Raw genomic sequence first — 24,720 nt, 5'->3', positions numbered from 1 at the left:
ATAATGAGTCAGCTGTAACTTCGAGGTGTTTCTTAAGAGGTCTCGAGTTGGCGGAGCTCGCCTCGCTTGCCTTTCAGAGTTCTCTGCATTCATTTCTCTCCAGCTTGTGGTCTTCCTGAGCTTGCAAATCCTTCAATGTCTAGAGATGCCCCAGGACAGGGCAGCGGAGAAAGCCCGGGTGCCCCTGGCTGCTTCCTAATGCTTTCCTTTGTTGTTCTGGGCTGATTTTAGAATTCATATCATTGATGTGTTTGGGGCATCGGTGACAAGATGTTAATGGTTTCCCGACTGGGCAGACAGCTGTGTTGAGAGGTGTTAAGTTTTCCGTAAAATCATCTGTTTTATTAGTTCAAATGCACCTGCAATGCGAGCTCATTTACAACTGAGATTTTTGGTCGTCTTTTTTTTTTTTTTTTTTTTTACCCCCACCTTTAACAACTTCTTTTTCCTTTCATTGTTTTAGGGTAATTTTATTTGCAAAATACGGAGACTCCTCTTTTCCTTCCCCTCTGTGAGCTGGGATGTCTTTACATACAGATGACCGTGGACTTGGGAGGGCATTCCTTCCTGAGAACATACATGGTTCCAGGGCTCCGTCAGTGAAAAGCTCACGCTACTGACAAATGAGACATTCGCGGTTATCATCCTAGGTAGATTCACCCGGCTTATTAGAAGGGTTGGCACGTTTCTGTTTTGCTTCTTCTCGTTCGTGTTTGTACTGAGGACGTAAACTGTGCCGGAGGCGGGTAGAAGCGACATTTCACCCTCTTGGTTGAGATTTTAGCAGGTTCTTCCTGAAGTAAAAACTTCATTGAGATGATACGTCCCAACGTTCTTGGCTCTTTTCGTCATTACGCACCTCTCATTCCCTCCCATCTATAGTCTAAACAGAGAAATCTTTCATGATTTCTACAATCTTATAGTCAGTCTTCTTGCATCTGGATCCCCCTTACTTCCTTATGTCAGTTATAAGCTTCTAGAAGACAAGGGCCTGTCTTCTTTGTACTGTCCATGAATCCTGCCGTAATGCCAGACCCAACGTGACGCCATTGAATTCTTGCCGATTCCATGATTCTAGATAGGACCCCCTTCCATTCTGAGGAAGCGAATGGGCCATTTAAGCTGCGGTTCTGGAGGCTTTGGTGGTGTCTTGGGGTACTTAAAGCCTGCTGGAATAGACTCTCCCCTGAAATACTTTCTCAACTTGGCAGAAAAACAGGATAGACTCGCTGGCCCCTGAGCTGGGCAGAGGGAAGAGAGCTGCTTCTGGTGGGGATCGGCACCCCAATGTGCGTACGCTCGCTCTTCTCTTCCTCCATGCGTCTTGAATGGTGACTACTCCGCACCCCCTTTTCAACTTCACGTACCAGGGTTCAGGAAAAAGTACATCTCCCGTTTTCCTCAAAGACGGAGAATGTGTTTCTGTTCCTCCTCCTCGTTGTTTTGACTGATAATTTCTGAGATGAAGGAGACAGAAACGTCTTTACCTTCTTAAAATCAAAATTCCAGGATCTAACATTTAAAATCACCTTTTACGTGTGTGTGTGTGTGTTTGTGTTCTGAAAATGTATGTTAAAATTTAATGTGTTACATAGCCTGATTCTGTATTTTTCATGAAAAAGCAGCTGTAATTAAGGAACAGAGCTGTCAGTTTATTTTTTTGAGTCCATTGGTTTGAGGCTGAGCCCTTAGAGCATATTACTCTATGGCTTTGGGGCAGTGCTCACATTTTTTGAAAGTAAGCACTCTCTGTCAAGTGATGCAAGAGTCAACGCTTGTTTTCTGGAATAAAAATGCACCGAACCTCAGGCCCTTCCTCCTACCACACCATTCTGTTCTTTTCTCTTTTAATATTTTAGCGATTATTCTTATGACAAAAAAAATACATATATATATATATATATTTCTGTCTCCTCTGGCTCATGGCTTCTCGAGCTGTATTTACTTGTCAGCACATTGAGAGTGGAAAGAAGGGAGATGGCTTTCTCCAGGTCCTCTCCATCCCACGGGAGGGGGAGAGCCGGCGATTACCCGGGTTCTCACTCCCTAAAGACACAGCTCGTGCAATCCTGGGAAATTAGTTCCCAGCGAAATGTTTTTTTTTTTTTCCTTCGTGCAACTTGTACTTTCCTTTGGTAAAACTTCACCCGTGCTGAGCAAAACCTTTGTGTTACTTCTTTCTACTCACTGAACCCTTCTCACTTTGCTCCCGGTAGTAACTCTGCCCCGGAGGACGTCGCTGTTTAGGAACAGGGCTTAGTCAGTGTGGGGTGCGGGGAGAGAAGAAAGCAGTGTCTCTCTGTTGATGAACGGCAGCTCCACCAAACCCATCCCCAAGGGGTTTGCCTCTTCGTTTCTCGATGTGGTCATGGGGTTATGTACCCCTTTCTGTAACCGGTGTTTTCTCGGGGGGAATGCGTTAGAATCTGGGAGTGGGGGACCCCGAGCGATGGGAGCACCGTGACGTCTGTCACATGCTTCCCCTGCAGAAGAGAAGCTCAGAAGGCGCTTGGTCCCTGGTTCTCTCCGAGCTGTCACGTGACTGGGGGTTACTGACCTTGAAGACCGTTTTCCCTAGGTCCTAGTGAGTCATAGCTCTGTAGTCTCCTAAAACCCAAGACTTATAGGAGTTTATTTCTTTCATACTTACGTCAGCCTTTAGTCTTTCCCATTGTGCTGTCATGTCTTAGCTGGCGAGGCCAAGTTTTCGTTTGTAATCATGAATGCTCATGGGGCAGGACGCCAAAGCTTCCTAAATTGCTCACTGAGCCTCATTGTAAATTTATATTGAACTCTTAATGGTGGGAGCATTAAAAAAATTGGAGCTTTTGAAAGGTGATCTCATTCCAGAATTTTTTTTTTCAATCTATATTTTCTGGATTAAATTACACTATTAGAAAAAAAAAATTCTTAGTTAAGCCAGAAGTCTGTAAGTGTAATTGTCATTGAATTTATTTTAATGATAAAAACAGGAAGGAGTTGATCATTCATTCAGAAAATGGTTATTGGATTTGCTGTGTCCTTAGGCACTCTGCTAAACCTAAAAATGAATAAGATATGATTTCTGTCCTCCAGTCACTTAAAGATTAGAAGAAACACAAAATAAAACACAGACCAAAACCTAGCAGTGCCTGTTAGGATGCCCTATAGCAAATTACCCGAAAACTTAGTGGCTTCGAACAACAAATAGTTATCATGTCACGCATCTTCTGACGAGAATCTGTGAGCACCTTCGTTGGCCAGGTCTGGCCCTGGGTCTTACCTGAGGTTGCAGCGAAAGTGTCGGCCGGGAACGTGGTCATCTGAAGGCCTGACGGGACCAGAGAACCTGCCTCCAAGTTCACTCGCATGGCTCTGAGCTGGAGGGTCTTGGCGGCTAACCACAGGGGTCTCTCCATATGGCCGCTTACAACATGGCAGCTGCTCCCCCAAAGCAGGTCGTCTGAGAGAAAAGAGGAGGGCAAAGCGGAAGTCACGGTGTCCTTTAGATGACCTAGTTTCAGAAGTGACATACAGTCACTTCTGCTGTGTTCCATTGGTCACACAGACTGATCCCCATACACCGCGTGGGTGTGTGGGGGGAGGGGCTATGCAAAGGTATGAACACAGGAGTGAGGAGCCACAGAGAGCTTCCACAGGCTTCCATCCCAGGTCTGACCTGCTCAGCATCCAAGATGAACAGTGAAGATGCTGGCCATCTCTGTGGGAAGGAAAAGGTCGTCAAACGTAGAGGATGAATATGGACCAGTCAATAGGGACAGCAGCCTTGTCCTATGAGAATTCGGAATTCTAGAACTTCGTTATATAGAAATTCTGAACTCTAACCGATTCTGCAAAGGGATGTAAGGTTACTGATCATATTCCTATCGGCAGCAGACTGGGAGCCGTTTTTTTTTTCACTAAGGAATCCTGGCGCCTTATGCGAATTGACTTTGGGGGCGGCAGGAGAGGCCGTGTTTGAATGTATCTCCTCTACAGCTGTAGCCAGGCCGTTCTAATCCATGCACCACTGCGTTTAACAAGCCAGTGTAGGGTTTGTTGTAAGATAATCAAAGAACCGTTTCGTCAGTGCATTTGCAAAATTATTTCCGATTTGGACTGAGGCACCACATTCTCCTGCGTCGTTCTCTAGTTAATGACTGAGTTATTTTAGGTAAATACTTTTTTTTTTAATGGCGATTATTTTTTTTAAATGCACGAGAGTACTCTGTGAATTTTTCCTCTTACCCCTACTCCATCTCTACTTCAAATACGTAAAAGACGCCTCAAGGAGATCTCGTTTTTTTGCTTTCTCTTTTCTCCTGAATATTCATTTTTGAAGTGGTAATCGAGAGCCACAATATCTAAAGCATCTTTCTTACCCTTGGCTTTCTCTTGCTTTAACCAGGCAAAAACTTTGGGATTATATAGAGAATAACAGAGACGAAGGATAAATTCATTGGTATTTATTTCTATGACCAGACTTACATTCAAACTGATTCCAATCCTTGCTGAATTTAGGGCTCGGTCTAGGGAAATAGGACGTGATATTAAATGAGATATTTAGCAATGAGTGTCGCGGAGACAGTGAATCATGTTGACAAGGTGCTGCTGCTCCTCACGTATGTGCTTAGATAGATTCTTCTGGTTTAAATGTTATTGGCATATTCCATTTTAAATTTGATATTTAGATACATATGCACTGAATATAGATAATGCCAAGAAACCTTGGCCTTCTCTCTTTGAGCTTTAAAATTTTCCATGCATTTCTTACACTGGGAACAAGAGGAAAATCTAGTTGACAGCAAGAAGACAAATTGTGATTTTTTTTTTTTTTGGTCTGTGTTAAAGGAGGTGGGGGACCAGGTTCTAGGTCATGACTTTTAGCAAGTACTTGGGCTTGAATTTCCTCTGTAAAGCTTATGAAGATGATCTGGTCGACTTACCAGGGTTTTCTTAGCTCTCAAGTTTTATCAGAAAAGTCCTGGCTGGCTTTCTTTGGAATATATGTAAAATTTTTTATGCAACAGTGGTATGAAGAAATAAGTACACTTTACCAAAATAACAAGTAAGTTTCTTCCTCATAAAGTGGACTTCTGGATTGCTTTTATAAATACATCTTAGGATGTTTCCGCGAGAGCCTGTGGCACTGATCCATGTTCTTGAAGGACACATGTCTGAGATATTAAAGTGATGGTTTCGCAAGGAATCTTTTCGGAGATGAACTCTTTCCGCAGGTGTGTTTTTTTTCCTGATACCAAGTTAGTCTTTAAGAATGCTTTCAGCCGCAAGTAACAGAAATGACAATTTGGGTTAAAAAATGAGCATTTCATAATCGGGCATCACAGAAAGCTTAGGGGCGCGTGCGTCCAGGCCGGTTCCACTGCTTTGCGGGGCTGAGATTCTGGGCCAGCACCTGCCTGGTTCCCTGGGCCTTTGCATTCAGCTCACAGGGCGTCCGTCTCAGATCCAAGCAGCATATCTCTGCAGAGCAATGTCTCAGGCAAATAGATGTCCTCAGCCAACCAGGGGTGAAGAGGATGAAATGACCATCGCTAACTCAGACGAGTCAGAATTTATTATTCTAGTGTTCAGGCCATTCTTACATCCCCAAACTCTGGCTCTCACATTTATCTTACAGTCTTATTTCCTATTATACTTCTCCTAGATTTCTCTATCAGCAAAATGTCTTCTGCTGGTCACTGAAAAATACACTATCCATTTTTAATTTTGAACCATGCCTTTCCCCGCCCCTCCCCCCCCCATCGTTATATGTCCACTTCACAAGTTAAAATCCTATCCAAACATTCCTAAGGTTCATCTCAAGTTCTCTTTAATCTTTTCAGATCACTTCGGCTAGAAAGAATTGCTCTTTCCTTTGGATTCCTATCATAGTTTATCTTTCATGTGTGAATGACAGCATTTTACAGAATGATTGATGTCCACATTCCAGTAGGTGATAAAAGGCAGATGTGGTAGTGTCCATTTTACAGATGGGGAATCAGTTCGAAAGGGGCGAGCGGCTCTCCGAAGGCTTCATGCTACCCAGTGTTATATTCAGAATACGAATGAACCGGGGGTAAAACGTCTATGGCAAACATTCTCACATTCTCCAAAATAATGCAGAAGAGTATACATGTGTGTTTCTCTCTCATGCGAAAGACCAAAGTGCATTCTCTAGGTTGACCGGTGGCTCCGCCCCTCACAGGTGTGTTAAAGGCTCCGGCTGCCAGGAGTTGTGCTGTCTTCAATGTATGGCCACCAAGGTTGCACTGACCTCAGTCAGAACAGCCAGAGAAAGGGGATGAGAGCAAATTCCAGGTCCAGACTTGTTGTCAAGAGTAAGCGAGGTGATAGTTGCACTTTTGCTCTTAATTCATGGGCAAAAGCTTGGCGTGAAGCCCCCCCCCTCCCCAGCAGCTAGACTGGGGAACACAGTGTTGCCTTGGGTCCAGGAAATGGGGGAGAGCGGATCTGGATGGACAGACAGGTAGCCCCGTCTGCCACAGAGCAGGAATGCAGACCTCACCGGCAAGTTCTGGCTTGTGTGATTTATCCTTGCCGCTTTCTCCCTGTGAGAAGGCCAGCGAGGAGGCATTCCGGTAGGGAGCGTCCTCCTTGCAGCCCGTGAATGGCTCCGAGATTCTCAACAATTAAACCACTTAGAGGAGGGATTCCCCTTGGTCTTCAGGCCACTCACATCCCATTTAAAAAACAAAAACAAAACAAAAACAAAAACAACTCTCAAGAGGAGTTTTCCTTTACTGACACAGAGAAACGGCACGTGAGTGAGGCATTGTCCGCTTCCCCCGGGGCTGCCCCGTAGGGCGTGGAGGGTCAGCCGCGTTCTGTCCGGGTCCCCCCGATTGTGCCACCCCCAGCCCCTGCCGCTGGGATCTCGGAGAGCCGTGTGCCGTCACCGCTTCGAGCAGGCAGCAGAGCACGTAAAATGTTATGATTTGTTGCCATGCTGACACTGTCAACTTGACTACGGCTGACAAACAGGTTTTAAATAGAACATGTCAGTTCATTACGGTACTTTCCATCTGTGTGTGCGCGCGTGTGCGGGTTTTTTTTTTTTTTCTTTTTCCTTTCCCACGCTTCACACCGAGCGTCTGAAGAAGGTCGCCACCAAGGTGTAGTTCACACCTCCGGTCGCTCGCGTGGCACGCCCCGCCAAAAATCGTGTTTTGGAAATGAGCAAAGCGATTAACAGCGGTTTTGCAAGACGGAGTCCTTCCTCTTACTCGAGAAGGCGGTTCTCAAAGACCATGTTTAGTTGTTCGGCGTTCCCGGCCCCGCATTCTTCTTGGCTTCCTCTTGCTTTCTTCGGCTTTGTCCTGATCTCGCGACTGAAATTGCCTTTTTCCTCCAACTCTGAGCAAAATCCCTATGAAATTCCAAAGACCTATGGCCAGAGCTGCAGGCCAGCGCAGACCGTGCCCTAACCCCGTGCTGTCTGCAGAATCGGCCGTCGAAAAGGCTCCCCAGCCCGCTCGTGGCATTTTGCCAAGCGTGCATCCCATGCATTCCTATTTCTAGGCTCTACCTTCCCCACACTTACCTGCTCAAAATCACCCTTTCTCTTTGCTCCCGCTGCACATCGAACAGATTGCCTGACGCTGCCCAGTAGTGATTTCTAACGTCAAAACCACGTTAAGCGCCTTAATCGTGTTTTAAATGATGTCTTGGGTCTGTGTCCTTATAATGACAATATAGAGGGACGATGTAAATTTTAAAAGTCTGTTCCTGTGATGGTTCAATTTTGCGAGCTATTGTGTTAGTACAGATTTTTAAATTATAAAGAAATTCGATTTTTTTTTTTTTTATCTCGTTAATACTCTACTTTCTGTTCTGGGCGCCGAGGGCATTCCTTGTTGTTTTCCTAGGTTAGGCTTCGGCGGCAAATGTTTGGACATCAGCTCAGAACATCGTCTCCAAGGGAACATTTTGCAAGTGTTATCTCCTTGTTCACAGGAATCCAAGATGGACCTAGTGGAGAATTGTTTAGTGATAGAAACTGAAATAGCAATAAAAAGAGAGATGGCCAAATTATGTAAAATCAGAAGGCATGAATAATTCAGGACTCGCTTGAGTGTGATTTTTATTTTTATTGTTAAATAATACTAGCATTTCCATGAACTAATAACACAGTAACTAACCAACTGCAAGCTTTGTGTTGGGGGTTTGGGGCTACAGGAAAGAGGAAGGAAGAAAGGAGACTGAGACCAAATAGTCATCTTTTAGAAACGGAGTGTGCTCAGTGAAACACTGATAGGATCATCGGTTTTATGACTTTTTAACTATATTGAAGATCAGGAAATGAAACCACAAGACAGTCCCTTCGGACACCTTTGTTTTTTAGACCACCCAGAATAATTATAGTTACGTGAACTCTTCTCTGTTGAACCTCATAATTTGAATGTAGTGCTTTATACACACACACACACACACACACACACACACACACACATATATTTACCATAAATTCTAGGATAAGTGTATGTGTTCCTGTGTTGGTGGAAATACAATATATAGGGGTTTCTTTAATTATGACTTATGAAATATAGCTTAGATGTAGAGTTGCAATAATATAGAATGCAGGCCTTTGTAAGAAACTTATGTTAATCTCAAGTAAGAGTTATTCTTAACGAAAAAGAGAAAAACCTTGCCTTCAGTTAACTGTAACATCATGGATATTTTAAACAGGTTAGAAGAGAATTGGAAAATGAACAAAGTGTTAAATTACCGAGAAAACACCACGCATTGGAAAGAGAGAAAAATAAGATGTAAATTATGAAAAAGAAGCTCTCAGAGGAGTACAATGGGGTGACAGGAACTTTTTAGCTGGTGTAATTAATGGACGAACACTGCTTTTAATGGTCTCACTTAATCTAATGAAATTGCAATTAGCTCAGGGAGAACTGTTTTAACTAAGAGATCAAGAAACAAAAGCCAGAGGTATGGCACAAAACAAGGAGATGGTACCCCAAAAGTATGGCGGAGTCACCCCGTATGGCAAAAGAATGCAAGATAATATGATTTTACATTTTAAAATCAAATACGTTCTTTTTTATTCTAAGTCTTTGAGAGAGGGTGCAAGAGATTTCATAGATCAGTCGTAGGAGATGTTTTCGACTGAATGTAGGCTGGGACGCCCCTGGAGAGTCAGGGCAGAGCTCACACAGAGTCACACAGTCTTAGGGGGGACAGTTTTGTCACCCTAGACCTCACCACAGTATCGTCCGGACCCTGAAAAGGGACGGAGAAGGATCCAAACACCGTTAGGGTTCCGTGAGGCACTGAAGAGATGGTAGATTCACCGAGATCAGCAAACTATGGCCACATGAGCAACTGGTCTTTTAGCCTGAGGGGCATATTTATAAATAGATGTACTACAGTAGGATTAAGAAATACGATTTCTCAGCAGGTAAAATGATCTAAATTATTTTTTGGCTTAATTAAAAACGAATGAGGAAAATATAGGTTTGTAAAAGACAGTTTCTGAAGGAGATGAATGGAATAAGGGAGGTCGTTGAGCACACTAAAGTTATCAGTTGTGCAGCTAATAAATCAGCATAACTTTTACAAACATCCCCGTGTGTGTGTGTGTGTGTGTGTACACACACACATACGTAAAAGGGGTGCCTTTAATCAGCCTCATTCCTCAGACATAGTGACTCTACAGAGGGCCTCTCCTAGTAAATGTGTTCTTTTAAGAAAATAGAGATTGAAGCCTTTCATAATTTAATTGGCGACACGAGCAGGCAAGCTAATAAATGCCAAGTTCTCAGCCAAAAGGTATGTCAGAATCCCCTAAAAGTCGTTTTGAAACTACCCGAGGCCAACTTCCCCAAACCTCAGCCCCCAGGAAGATTCTAAGAAGTCAGTGTTCTAAGCCTCGTGAGTGTTCTCAGGAGAAATGTATGCTTCGAATTCATTCCTTCTTTATTCCACTTTCTGATATCTACACATGAGATTATTTATAACGAGAAGGAGACATCCAGGTAGAATTTTTATTAAGGGGAAGGAGAAGCAAAGAAGGGGAAAACATCTCCCCAAATTTCTTATTGGTTCAAAAGATGGAATACCTGTTAAAACTGGCAAGGGATGTTTTTCATTTTCAGCCACACATTTCCCGTCACTTTCTCCGGCATCCTTGTTTTATTTATTTGTGAGGTAGTAGATGATTACTGTAAAGCTATTTTGGTCTAGGATCTCACAGTTTGGTAAAAGGAATAAAGCAGATACCGAGGCTTTTTATTCATGATGTAATCATTAGCCCTGTTCTGAACTATTGACATGTTATAGCAATCTTGAGAACAAATCTTGTATTGTTTTAAATAAAAAACTATTTAACTAGAAGCTCTTTCTAATGAAAATGACCTAATTCTGCTGCTAAGTGCTAACTTAAAAAAAAAAAAAGCTAAAAGATGCATTTTGCAAAAATGCATATTGATCCACATAAATCAATGAGTCAGACATGATTGAGGCTTAAATTCTCTAGAGTTTCTAAAATGTCTTCTGTCTTCTTCGCGCAATAGCAGAAAATGTTTGTCTGCATTGTGATAACCAACATGGAAATTAGATATTAATATATACACGGGAAGGCAGAGACAGAGAGCAAATACTTAACACTCCGGAGAAGCGGTCTGTCCATTACTCACAGGCGGCACTGCCATGAGTGACTTACTCAGTCATCTCGTAACAAGTGCAAATCTGTCTCTTGAACCAAAAAGAAAAGGGATTTAAAAGGCACCTACCAGCCCTATTATACTTAAGTGCTCTTGTGTTTCTCTTGAAAACCCGAGGCTTTGTAATCGGTCTGTAACTGTTTACTCACACGAGACTGGCAAATAGCAGAAAGAGATGTGAAATCCAGTTCTTTTCTGTAAGCTGGAAGAAATGGTGTGTCATAATGATTTTGGAAATGGAGGCCTAGCTCTTTAAAGCTTACTAGGGTTCATTTTCTAAAAACGTCCTCTTTGTGAGCAGAGGTCAGCCAGGCCAGGTGACCCTAAGCGAGACTCCCTGACCTCCAGACTTTTCAGTCAGAGGCTTGTCACCTTGAAATGGCCAGCATTTGCACACGGCATGCCTGTGTACCACTGAGCAGGACACAGACATGAATCTGGCCAACCTGACTCCTACTTTGCCCATTAACGGTTCCTCAGCATTATCTGGAAATGAGAGAGAGAGTTAGGCTTGCCACTCCCTGTGATTGCTGTCTTACCTGGTGCATACCTGGCTTTCTGAGCCAACAACACAAAGAGACAGAATGAGGAGGGGGACGTTTGTATTTGCAAAGGTGGTCTCTCCTGCATCAGAGTACCAGGGGTGGTGCGGATGTTGGCTGACTTCTGTTGCTTTCTTTATCAGTCCGCTAAAATATAAGCTCTTTCGAATTGCGACCGTATGTCTGTCCGGTTTAGCGTTTGAAATGCAGAAGACGTTAGAGAAATAGTAACTGATTTTTGGTGGAGCTCTTTTGCGTATGCTCACCAGGTTAAAGCCATGCCGTACATTGAGAAATAAGAAAAAATTAAAGGCTATTTTGCAAATAATGATAATCCGTTTTCATCATTGCTCTTTAGAAAAACAACTAAATAAATTTACCTTGATTTCTCTGTGGTCTTACGCTCTAGCAAGGATCGAGGCAAGATATTTTATTTTATTTTATTTTATTTTATTTTATTTATTTTGTTTTGTTTCTGTTTGGGGATGTATCACTATGTTGAGCAGTGAGTGTCTCATAGTAGGTGCTTAATAAATATTTGCTGAATGAGAGAATGATTGTGCTGTGCAAATAGTGGAGATTTAAAATAGTAATATACTGCCCTCTTTTATAGACTTATTACCACAAACCAGGTGTGTTTTTTAGTCGCTTTGGATAAACAGTTATTGCGTGTTACTTTAATGCGGTTAACCAAACAAGTGCATAGTTAGCAATTTTCGACCGCATCACGAAATTACTTATTTTGAAAATTTCCAGTTAAATTTCATGATGAAGTAGAAAGATACAGGACCCATAGACATGCAGTTGATGAACCGAGGAGTCACAGTACTTAGTCCCGTGTCGTGAACATACAAAGCTTTGTTTTGCCGAATGTGTTCTAATCCCTTGTGCTAGAGCCGCGTCCCCGAGAGGACGTAAGGAACCTGAGAAAGAACATAGTCCTGGGCACTGAGTTCTGGTTTTCGTGTCGCCACTAACCGGCTGTGGGACCTTGCAAGTCCTTTCTCCTCTGCGGACCTCTGTCTTCTCTTCCTTAAAGCCCACTCCCGCAATGCGGTTGGTTACAGAAATCAAATAGTGACCTGGAGAGATCCGGACCTCCTTCTGAAGCAGTTTTCTCTTTCGTAACATGAAGACGATGATAGTAACAGATCAACGGTGTTTCTGGGACAATCAGATAATTTATGCGCAGTGCCTCACTCAGTAAGTGCATAGCAAGGTTCCGTAATTACGCTTATTCTGTATTTAATTATATATGATTCCCTGAGAAATTGTCCCGGACTATCAATAACTTAACGTAAAAAAAGGTCCAGGCATTCCCTGGGTTCATCCTGGTAACTTCTGCCAGGTAAAGAGAAGGATTGCTAGGTTTTGTATTTCATAGCTTTTGCGTGGAGCATCTTCGATTTTGAAAATGTCAGCATCTTGACCGTCCGCCGTTAAAAGCAGCTTTGTTGTCTTTAAATTGCATTCGTTAAGTTTGAAGTCCATATGTGAGTGATAGGCCCTGGTGGTATTTTTATAAAAATTAAAACTGCCAAGTCGTGTTAAGGTTTAATCACTGGCTATGGCCCACAAGCCCCGATTTCTTTCCACTAGCTCTGTTTATGCATTTTTTGTTTGTTTGTTTGTTTGTTTTTGCTATAAATCTGAGCTACGGAAACATTCTATGCCTCTTTTTGTTTTTTTTCAGGGCTCATATTCTTAGAAAATCTCTCAGTGAGTGTGTGTGGAAGACAGTGAGGCAAACCAAGCTAACAGTGTTCTGCATGAGGTGCATACACTATGTCCGGTGCCAGACACTTTACACATGGCGGTTCATATGGTTTTTAACGTTGCCCGGTGATGCGTTGTTGCCTTTGTACAGGTGAAAATCCTGAGATGAAGCCAGTTGGCCAAGGCCACTCCCAAAATACCGAATCCTAACTTCTTATCATGTTCTTCTAACACCTTCCTAGAAGAATCGTACCTCCCTTTTGCTGACCTCAAAAAAGTTCTTTTAATGACCTTAACTAGATGGTTAGGAAGTTGTGTTAAGTATAATTTTAAATCCACGATGGTTCAAAAAGTAAGACTGGGACTACTAGTACCCTTTAGAGACAGCGGGAGTCTTCTGAAGGCGGGCTGGATAAATGCGTTGCGCGGGCAGAACACATATTCCAAGAGTTTAAGGCTCCTCCTGGTCCTAGAGATACAAGCGATGTTCGAGTAACCCCTGCCCAGGGCATTTCTGCACAGTTCAGCTTTGTATGGTGGCTTCGTTTTGCTCTCGTGTCAGAGTTGAGTAGAGTGACTGAGGAGACGGCCCGTGGACTCACAGATCAACATCGCGGCTTCGCTGTGTCCCTCCGAGGACCTCTGGTCGCCAGGAGGCTTCTATGCAAAAGTGCGGGTTTGCGCTCAACCGCAGTGTGTGTTTATCAAGGTTGAGTGACGAGCGTCTCTGCTCTGCCCGTTTTCTCCATGCAGAACCGTGAAGTCGGCTTTCTCTTCCTTAGGAGTCTCTTCTCGACTAGATGTTCCTCCAGGCAGAGGAGATTCGTGATTTTTAATTCAAAATTTGTAATCGCTGCGCATCCATTTCAGCCACAGGTCAGCCTCTCCCGCCTGTCGTCAGTCTGTGGGGCCGGGGAGCACTCCCTGGTCTGGAACTGCCCCAGGGTCCCTGGGAGCCCGGCCTCTGGCCTCTGGGTGGGCCAAGAAAGTATCTAGAGCCCGGTGCGCTGCAGCTGGGTGACCAGCAATTGACGGACCTGACCGCCAGGCCCCCTCGCCTCCTGCAGAGACAGACTTGGAGGGCCGTTCGCACTCTGGAGCTCCCGCAGCGAACATCCCATCCTCCTCCGCCCGGGTGGCTTCCCACAGGTCTTACGGCCTGTGGCGCACAAACCCCAGAGTCTCTTTCTCAAGGACTCAGTCTGTCACAGCCTCCGAGAGGTTCCTCTGTTGGGTCAGTGTCATGATCTCCGCAGATCTGATTCCCAGACCCAGAATGGCTCCTAGACACGTGCCCATTGATACTCGTCCAGCATGGTCCTCTTCTGGTCATTAGTTTTCAGCAACAGGTACCAGGCGGGCGAAGGGAGCTAGTGTTTGAGTTTAAGGCAGGGACGACTCCGGGTTTCACTCTTGATCCAGGCCTGGCTGTGCTCCTGAGTAGCAGGGGGCGGAGAGCGGAATGGCGGGTCCATGTGTCATTCCACCGCCAGGGATCACAGGACACATTCCTGGGTGGGCGTTCAGCATAGCAAACGCCAAACCGTGTGTGGGACGGGCCGGGGGAGGGCGATGTGTCGTTTGGAACCGGGACTTCTGCAAGGTGTTAGAGGCCGGGACTTCAGACGTGAGTCAGACGAGATCCTCGTTGGAGAGGTGAAGAAACCGAGTCTTATGAATGAATATACAGCCGTTGCCCTTGAAAAATATGATTTTCAAATGCAACATCGTTTTGTTAACGGCGTTGGTGAGGTGCCACGGGAACTTAACTCTTGTTTCTGTCAAATCGTCGATGATAAAATTGGTTTCCTTATACTTCATTTCCGATCTCAAGAACCTGCAGATGGCCCTGAGGATTTCCTGTAATTTTTCAGCAACGGAGTCGGAATGCAGGCGTAGATCTCATTCTGGGACCGTTGCGTGTTATACGGAACCTCGCTGGTTCCCACCAGCCGTTTTCGGCGGCCCGTGACGTATTCTAAAGAAAGGCTCCGTGACAAAATGAGAAGAATAAAAACTAAGACGACCCTCCGGGTGTCTGATTTGAGGCCGTAAATACTTGTGGACGCTCCCCACTAGCTCCGTTGAGAAGGCCTTCACGCTGGGTTGCCATCAGGCAGGGTCACGAGCTGCCCGGCGGATGTCACGTCCCCCCGGAATGCCATGTCTCGCGGACCCAAATCCGAGCCGGAGCCTCTCCGCTGGCGGAGCCTCTCTGTGGCGCTTTGTGTTCTACCAGCCCGTAACGCACGGCGCGTCTTATTTATGCTAAGTCACCTTTTATACGGAACTGTCACAGAATACGTCACCGCGGACTCCACCTGTGTGGGCAAGCCGCGGTGTGAATTATGCCCCTCATCACAGATCATGCCCGTCGCGCCCAGCTGCGGGGAGAGGAGGGTCAATCCGGAGCAGTGATAGATGGGCTCTAAGAGAGTAAGAGATGCCTGGGCGCAGAGGCGAGGCTGCAGGGGCGCACGCCTAGAGGTGGCCTCCTTCATCTTCTAACTCCTCATCTCCCCCTGCGCCTCCTCAGAACACGCTCCGCCAGCTGTTGCGAACACACGTGGGTCTGCGTTGCCCCCGGCCACACGCCTAGGAGGGCCTCTCGTCTGTCAATCGCGGCCACAATTGTCACCGCTTTCTCTCTGAGCTCTAGCAGGATGTGGAGGTTTGCTCCTCTCCTCTTGCAATCTTTTTGGAAACCATTTACTCTTCCTTTGCCTCCCGAATTCTAGAAAACGCTTACTACTAACATATTTGAAGAGGGCGTTCAGTATTATACACGCATGTAGATATCTAAATGTTGCCCATGCTAACGCATTGGATTTTTGAGTAGAACTTGATCTTTATAAAGTGCCGCCTGGCATTTCTCGGTGTCGTCATACACGGCGTGAGGGACTGTGCCAGGGATGCACAACCGTGAATAAGACACAGAGCCAACACTCAGAGAGACCGGAGTTCGGCGAGGGAGTGCGGACCCAGGAAAAGAAAATTCTAGTAGAGTGGGAGGCGCTAGGGTAAGGATAGCCGCAGGGTCCTCCCTCAGTCAGCCTCAGGACGCTGGCGGGGTCCCGAAGGACAGACGCCAAGGCCAGTCGGGAAATTTGCGTTGGGGGTAGAGTGGGGATGGGCCGCCGTACTAGGCAGAGGACGGAGCATTATTGAAGAATTGCAGGCCACTGATCACGGTTATTATGGTGTGCCATAGTTATCGGTAAGGTTGGGAGGGAAGGAAGGAGTGACCCCGTAGGCTTCGGTCGGGTCAAACAGGGCCTCGTCGCACACAGTAAGCAGTTTGACCTTAACCCTGGAAGTATCAGGGACCTGCGATAGGCATTGGCATGGGAGGGTGGCACTTAGAACGGTCACTCTGGCCGCTTCACTGGGCGGGATGAAAGTGAGGCGGACCTTTTTACCTTGGCCTTGGGGAGAGGTCAGCGTGGCCCGTTGTCACAACGGCCATGGGAAAAGAGGTGGGCGGTGAATCGAGGGTGATATTTAAATAAAACGGGGCCACTTTCGAGTACTTGGGAGGAGACCCATATGGCCCACCGGGATGAAGAAGGGACAGGCGTGGGGAGGGGGCGGCAGCGCTCGCAGCTGAGGTTCGTATGGAGCAGTCGAGTCGTGCCGTCTGGCAGGCCACAGGTACGTGCCTGCCTGCGCTTCGGCGCTGGAGACAGAGACGGTTACCGCCACGTCCTCAAAGGGCGTGGTGGCCGGGTTCGCCCAGGGAGACGGGGACGCTAAGAGGGGACCCATCCTGGAGCCCATAGAACGTGCTCGTGGCAGGAGGTGAACTGAAAACAGGGCAATATTTTCACGTTCCCATTTTTACCATAGTGACAACCGCATTTTCAGCAACAATTGAAAAAAAAAAAAAATCCCGTTACTTTGTTTGGATGTTCCTTTAAGAGCCCGTTCATGCCAATTCACAGTTTTCACAGACTTTAATCAGAGGACGGTTCCAGGGCTGCATTCTTGTCCTTGTCATTAAAACATTATCAGCATTTTCCACACTACTTCAGAGTCTTCATTTAGGAGCAATGGCTTTGAAATGTGACAGATCCTTTAGGAGAGGGTACAGCACTCTACTTGGAGGAGAGGGGGAAAAAAAAAGACAGATTCGGAGGGTTTAGCAACAAGGATTTTCATTCATAAAGTGCGAGCGTAATATGATGACGGCCCAGCATGACCGATGCGCGGAGCGGGCCGGAGTTTTAGAGTTTCATGTTGCTGCTGCAATTCGTCGCCTCCCGCCCGCGCCGCGTAATGGAACAGCGTGTGCTGCTCTCTCCGTGACACGGGCGGTGCCCCGACGCGGGCGGCCCCGTGGCCCCCGCCGCAGACTTGTGACATGGGGCAAGGCGTCATCTCGAAGGGAGCCCAACCCTGTGCTTTCTGACACAGCCGCCGTCCACGGAACAAAGAGCCGGGAGCCAGGGAGAGCTACGCAAGGCCGTTTCTGTCGCCTCTGGGAGGAAATTGTGACCAAGGACTTTGAAGGAAGCATCAGGGCTTAGCGCCTACTTCGGGTTCAGGTCTTGGCTGTGCGGCTTGCAAGCCGTGCAGCCTCTGTGGCTGCGGATGCAGTCACCTCTTCCGTGGCTAACAATTCCCACTACAGCATGGTGATGAAGACGAAGCGCAGTAATGTTTAAAGGGCGCCGCCCTTTCGTCACTCTTACGTTATTCGTTGCCGCCGCAGTCATCTAGGGCTCACGCTTTATCTGTGGAACGTGGACATGTTAAGACTGGGACGGGATCCGGAACAGAATCTGCGCCGAGGCGCCTGTCGGGGTCTTGCACTGCGTGGTTCGTGGAGGGCCCCTCGTTCCTAGGAGTGCGTGGGCCTCCTCCCACCCGCCGCCCACCCCCGTCGCTCAGTTCGTCTGTTTAAGTCTCAAACAAGCCGATCTGCAGCTGCTTTCTCAAAAAAAAAAAAAAAAAAAAAAAAAATCCAAGTCAATTTTCCCTTGCATGGATCTACGGGTGCCTGTTAGAAATTTATGAATGTTTTTCTATCTTTTTAGATATTTATCGAAGCCCTAATATCTTTTTTTTTTTTTTTTTCTGATTAGGTCTATCAAGTACCATTGGTGCAAAAGCATCTTTATAGTTAACCACAGTTAATAGTTTCATCAAAAGTGGGGAGCCTTCCCCCCCTCCCCCCGCCACCGAGATGCTCATTAATCTAAAGCGGGATCAGAATGTAGAAATAAATCCCCTATGTCACATGCCATATCCATATGAGGGCCATCCACGGCCTAAATAAAACTACCCGCCGCTTACATTAGGTCGTCGTACTTCTGGTGGAAGTTTTAAACCTAAAGCAATCTGTCTCTGTGTGAAAAATGCGTGAATTCCATGGTGAATCTTTGATCTACTTGGTAAACCTTCCATGTTTCTAATGTCTATGTTTTGGAAACAACAACAGTGACCCATTTTACTAGGAATATTACAGAAAAGCATTTGTAGTTTAGTCGGAGATCTAGTTCCAAAGCCATGAGATGTTGGTAAGAAAAAAAAAAAATCAGTATATCATTCCACTTTATAAAACTAACTTTCTCTGAGATCATTGACAAATAACGTACACCTTTCCAAGCTGAGGATTTTACCTTTAAATGCCAAAGGATCTTTTGTCTGTCTGAAACATTAACTATTTCGGTGCTCATGTCTTAGTGTTGGACTTACTGTTTGCCTCATTACATTCTAGCTCTTAGAAAAAGGCAGAGTGGTATATCTAGAAGTTTTTGAAATGCTGTAGAGTTAAAGAATCTTCTGGAACTTGTCATGGGCAGCTTCTGCCCAAGCTGCTGACTTCCTCTAGGACGTTAGAATAGAGGGAGTGAGGGCTTAGAAAGGGCAGTTTTCTGGAGGACTCAACGTCATAGGCCCACCGTCTTAGAATCAGAAATCACCTGTGCGGGTCTCCGGTGAGGACTTCGCTCACAGGCTGTACGTGGGCTGCAAATGGGCTTTCTTTGTCAGTCCGATTAGCATTGCTAGAATTCGAATGCATTTATTGGGCCCCTTTTCTCCGGCTCGCTGTGGATCCCACTATCCCATGCTGCTTACACCTGCCCAGTACCTGCCTGGCCCCATAGGCATTTGAGTTTATGGAGCTGCCACCTTTCTAGAACTGCCATCAGGTCATGCTGATGCCATCTCAATTATTTGCTCAGACTATTTCTAGGTAGAGGCCCATCAATTATTTTTCGAGCAGTACACAAGGACGCTTCTAAATACAATATATGAGCATCAGTGAATAAAGACATATTTTTTCCCTATGGCAGGAATGTTTTAGACACATACTCGGACATAGTTATCAGCATCTCCCAGTTACGAAATTTTGACAAATTCTGACTTTAGATGTATATTTCACACACCATTAGAATACATTAGAATATATTATAAATTCCCTTAGGGCAGGGCTCTTCTCCCTTGTTCTACATATTTTGCTTATTAGATAACTATATGCGCATGCTATGGCAAAGATAATAAGGCATTAAATTAGAAATATGCCTAATTTAAATTTTCCAATTGAATTTTTTCATACCGCCCTAAGCATATGTGTATTTATGTTAAAGCACTATTGAGCATCTTTATTAGATGAGTAAAATTAATATAAAAGGCAAGTGTCATTTTTTTTCTCTCTCTTATTTATCTGGACTTTTAAAAAATCCCCATTAATTGAAATATGGTGCTTGGTTCATATGGGCAAAAAATGTATCTTTGAAATTAGTTGTCACAAAGTGGAATGATAGCAAGGCTGATACTGTATCTTCTCTAGTATCTGGCGTGAAGTAGACATATTTGGTGAATGAATGAATGGGTGAAGGAAGGAATGAATGAATGAAAGGATGGGTGGATGAGTGGGCGGATGAATGGGTGGATGAATAGGTCTTCGTAGCAGGACCTTGACACTGGATCGCTCATCAGCTTTCTAAGAAAGGACAGGAATTGCTAGGTAGATAATATACAAAATGTGATCCAAAAAATAAAGCAGGTATTTGTTGTCGAAAATGTGGTTTTTAGAGGTAAAATGAGGTAATTCATGTTAGAGTATGATGTACTTAATGGTTAACATTTTTAACAGTAATTATCATTATTATCATTACCATTATTTACTCCTTCTTTGTTAACTTTTAAATCGTAAGTGCCTGAGAAATAGATATATATGCAGAAATGTGATCCACGAAAGAAAAAATATTGGTGTCCGCTGGAATTCGGGGCGCGTACGTGGGGAGCGAAAAGCCAACGCTCACCTGTCTTCAGCGCCGAAGGACCTCGGCACCTGCTCGGAGCTCGGGCCGGTGGAGAGAAGCGTTCAGGGAGCAAAGCACGGACGCACACTCACTGCCGCGCGACGGAGCCAGCGTTCTGGCCGCCACCTCTTCCAAATGTGCTCGAGTCCCCGTGACAGACGTGCCTCACCGAAAGCCCAGCTGGACCCGCCCGCGCTTGGGACCCCGGTCGGTCTGCCTCCTCTCTGGGGCCACGGATTTGTTCGGGGCGGTCCGCTCTCTTGGCCCGCGGGCTCCTGGAAGGCCCCCCAGTGTCTTCCCGTCGCCGCCCTGGGCCACCTGCTGTTTCCCGTTGCGTCTTCCCCACCGGCGCGATGTCTGCTGCGTTTTCTGTCACGGACACCTCGCGTGCCCCTCGCCCGGCCCCCTTCGCCCTCGTCTGCCCTAGCTCACGGCTTGGTTTTCCTTGGTTGGTAGCGGTCTCCTTTCCCCTGCTCCCCAAAAGTGGGCTTGTCCTGCGTTTATACCCCTTCCTATTATTTCCCCGTTCTCTTGTGTAACGATGTTCTCTAACTTTACACAAAAGGTATTTAAAATCGTAATTTCGAAACCCGCGCACGTCTGCACTCGATTTCCATATTTGCAGATGCCTGCCAGACCACCTTCACTGAGATATTTCTTTGGCATTTCAAATTCAACAGGTCCGAATCTGTACCGCTGTTGCCAGTCATTCAGACGTTTCTGGCCATTCGCCCTCATCCTCGCTTCCTGATTTTGCCATCCCTTTCCAGCTCCACTGCTAGTCCGCACCCCTGCACAGAACCGTAGTTAGCACTGACCCTCACTCGCTTGCAGGAGCCTCATCACTGACTTCCTGACTAAATGCAAACGCCGCAGGCCGACTCACACGTGGCGGCTACCCCGATGGGCCCTCTCCTATCCTGTAATAGCTTTCTTAGCTCCCCAAAACCTTCCATGATAACCACATTTTTTTTTTTATCCAGAAAGTGGAGACTTTTGATGGCCACAAGTGCCCTGTCCAGTGTCAGCTCACACTATCATCCTCCATATACAACACACTTAAGCTAATTCAGCCCAGTCGCTCTTTCTCGTACCCATGGCAACTCGTGCCATTCCATCTCCCTAGAATGTCTGGCCCAAATCCATTGTTCAAGGACCACGTCAGAGGGCGCCCTTGGGGAGCAGTAGGGACTGTTCGCTTCATTTGGAAGTGGTCTTTCGTCTGGCATTCTGTCCATTCTCACTGAGGGCCACAAAGCGAACACTTCCTGCCATAATGGTTTTAGCACTTTCTTCAGTTTTCCTACTGAATTCTGAGTGCTCCGAGACTAGGAGGCAATGATTTTAATCATGGTTTCTCCTCATTTCCTAAAGCATGTACTTCATGCTGCTGATATCAATGACATATACTAGACGCCATTGAAGGATTTCCTGGTAAAAATGTGGTTTCGAATAAGTTGATTCTATTTTGATGCTAGACTTTGAGGCTTGAAATACAGTAGTGATAGCACAGGTACTAAACCAGATATTGAGGATTTAAATCCTGCCTTCTGTTCTTTGTAGAGTATGATCGCAGACAAGAAATTACTTACATAATATTTACCACATAGGATAATTATTGAGAATCATAAATAACAGGGTTTTTTTTTCCCCCCTCCAAATAAATGTTTTTTAAAGTAAGATAGTACTGGGTTATTATAGAATATTATCAGGATATTGTAGCATAGCTTGTTGACCTGAAGTCATTTCAAACCACCCCCTCCTCAGTGGTGCCTGGGTATTTTGTAGACTTTAACGCAGTAACATAGTTCAAGGATGTAGCCTGGACTTCGGAGCAAAACTTACTGAATTTGAGTGTAGATTCTGTCATTGTTAGCGATGCGGCCTTCCTCTGTCCTTGGAACTGTTCTGAGCTATTTCTTCAACTGGAAAGTGGGCTTGTAATTCTTTTTATGTAGGGTTTTGTGAGGATTAGAGACAAGATATGTTAACTGCGGAGCACATCACGGGTCACCTTCAATAATAAGGCTCACCAACAATTTGGGTAGGTGTAGAGCCTTTGTTGATGTTCGACCTTGACTTTTAGCATTTTATTTTATCCAGTAATCTCACATGTGGTTCCCTAATGGTTTACAATCCTCTCGTGGAAATCTCGTTTTGCAAACAACGTCCACTGACGTTTTAACCAGTCCTTTTTCTAGTAGACCACACTTTCCACGTCTCTCTTATCCCGAGACCTTGTCTTGAGATCAAAATGCGCGCTTAATTTTTGAAGCGCAGAATAAAGTTTCTCATAATGAGAAAATTCAGCTGAAGAAGAAAAACATGCAAAAGACTCATCTGTGGCATTTAGACCTTCGCACGGCCACTGGCAGGTGACTGTTTTCCAGTCACCCAGCTACCGGCTCAGCGTTACACGAGTTAGGTATCTGTTTAAGCAAACTGTACTAGTGGCAATCAAAGGCTTAATGATTGCTTATATTTGTCCGCCATGAGATATATTGAAAATTACAGACATCATGGAGCTGTAGCTGACAGAAACCCAGTATCTTGTTGTTCAAATAGCTTTAAACTCATGGTTACCATAACCCACGATAAACACGGCGCGTGATTAGATTATGATTAACCTATCTGGGTGGCATTTTAGGCATTCGCTTCAAAAATTCCTCCTTCTCGTGTCCTTATGTTTTCAGAAATATTATCTTTGAAAATTTTGGCCGATGCCCACTCCTTTGTGTGTGTGTTTTTTCTTTCCTTTTTTTTTCTTTAGACGCCAATGTGACTTTAAAAATATCAAGAACAATGAAAGGAAAACCTTGTTAACGCAGGATCGTTTGCTGAGTCAGCACGGTGAGATGACTCACACCCAACCATCTGAGTCAGGTTTGCTCCTTCTCATGACCTTGGACAAGTGTCTTTGCTTTTACTGGGCTTCAGTTACCTGTTAGAATGAGGAGCTGGATTATGTGACTCAAAGACCCTTTCTTATTCTTAAACCCAGTGATTGCGAGTGATTTAAGCTTCACCGAGTTTTGTAGAAGAAGGAAAGTTGGTTTAGAGCAGAAAAGAAATTACGTAATAGCCAGAATCCGACATAGAGCAGTGCACTCACTGAATAATGGATAGAGAAAGTTGGATCTCCAGCCAGACGCATTTGGTCTGAGTCCTGTCTGACCTGCGGGTGGACAGGGTGCTGGCTTCAGAGGGGACTCTGACTCTCGCTTTATAGAAATGCTGACAGTAGGTCTCTGCCTGTGGTGCAACTTTTGGTATAAATTATGAATTCCATCTTGATAGTTAATGAAGCACTCATTACCATGTCATCAGATATCACACCACTTTTAAGCCCTACGTCGCCGGGCAAAGATTTTCAGTGACAAAAAATGTTTTAGCACCGAAACCCACGACACACGTTGCTGTCCTAAGCAGTTCCGGTGGTGCTGAGAAAGATCCGGTAAAAGAGGGAACAGTTTTCTCATTTACTTTTCAGTCTTAACATCCCTGAGTTCGACCCAGCATTGTGAGAACGAGAATGGAGAGGGCCAGAGAGCATCGGCAGAGTCAAGTAGCCATGAGTGCGAAGTTAGGGCCGTTTATCATCCACGCTCTGGTCACGTTCTCCTCCGCCCTCGTCCCCACACCGGGCCCTCCTCGGCGTCTCCGTACCCCCTTACTGCCCTAACAGGGGCGGCAGGAGACTCGGGGCTCCTGCGTGAGGCGTCATTATTTTCATCCCTGTGGTGGGCCGAGGATTGACTGGAGAAAAAGAAAGAGGGAGAGGGAGAGAGACATCGTGCTAACGGAACAGTAAAACTCGGCCCCTTCCGCCGCCGTTTTACATGTGGGCGGCGTCCGTGGGGACAAGGGTGCCCCATGACGGCATCGGAGCCCGGCAGGTCCACGTCGCACGGTCTGTGACTAAGATGGCTTCGCTTCACTGTGGCACGCGCTCTGTCTTTACCTCCGCCGCCTTGAGATGTCTCGAGTTTGCGTTTCTATTGCCACCGATGTAAAACGTCATATCAGCACCGAGAAGTGAGAGGTGCGAAGGAGCCGGGACCCCGCAGTGCTGCGTGTGTGGGCGACAGGGACCTCGGCAGCCGGGGTCGGCTCGGTGGCCAGGCCTGGGGACCGCGCGCTCAGGGCTGCGTGAGGCGGCGGCCGCCCCGAGGCGGGATGCTCAAGGCCGGCTTCTCTGTCGCCAGGTCCCTCCGCGCCGGGCCAGCCAGCCCCTCTGCGTCTCCCTCTCGCCCCTGCCCGCGTCCACCCCTCTCCGCGTGGCCCCCGGGTGGAACGCGGCCTTCCCTTAGCCGGCCGTCACCTGAGGCAGGTGAGGCCGCCTTTCCGTGCCTCCGGCCGTCACCTGCGAACACCTGTGGGGCGGCACGACGCGGGGCCGGCTCGGGAAGCTCGGCTGCCAGGATCGCTGGCGTGCCCGCCATTCTCAGCCCGCGAAGCCCTTTCGTGCGGGAGCTCTGCCTCCGTCCTGCGGGGCGCGCCGCTGCTTCCCGCCCTGGG

The 24,720-nt window shown here is 46.2% G+C and overlaps 1 protein-coding gene across 10 annotated transcripts in view; it reads left to right on the top strand.

Annotated features, from left to right (window-relative positions):
- The window catches only part of ESRRG (estrogen related receptor gamma), a 507,255-nt gene that overhangs the window by 253,254 nt on the left and 229,281 nt on the right, over positions 1-24,720 (top strand). The window lies entirely within an intron of this gene.

Source organism: Rousettus aegyptiacus, unplaced genomic scaffold, assembly GCF_014176215.1.
Source record: "Rousettus aegyptiacus isolate mRouAeg1 unplaced genomic scaffold, mRouAeg1.p scaffold_m13_p_18, whole genome shotgun sequence".
NCBI classification, from domain to species: domain Eukaryota; kingdom Metazoa; phylum Chordata; class Mammalia; order Chiroptera; family Pteropodidae; genus Rousettus; species Rousettus aegyptiacus.
The sequence above is the reverse complement of the archived record's forward strand: the minus strand, read 5'-3'. Positions and strand labels throughout refer to the sequence as shown.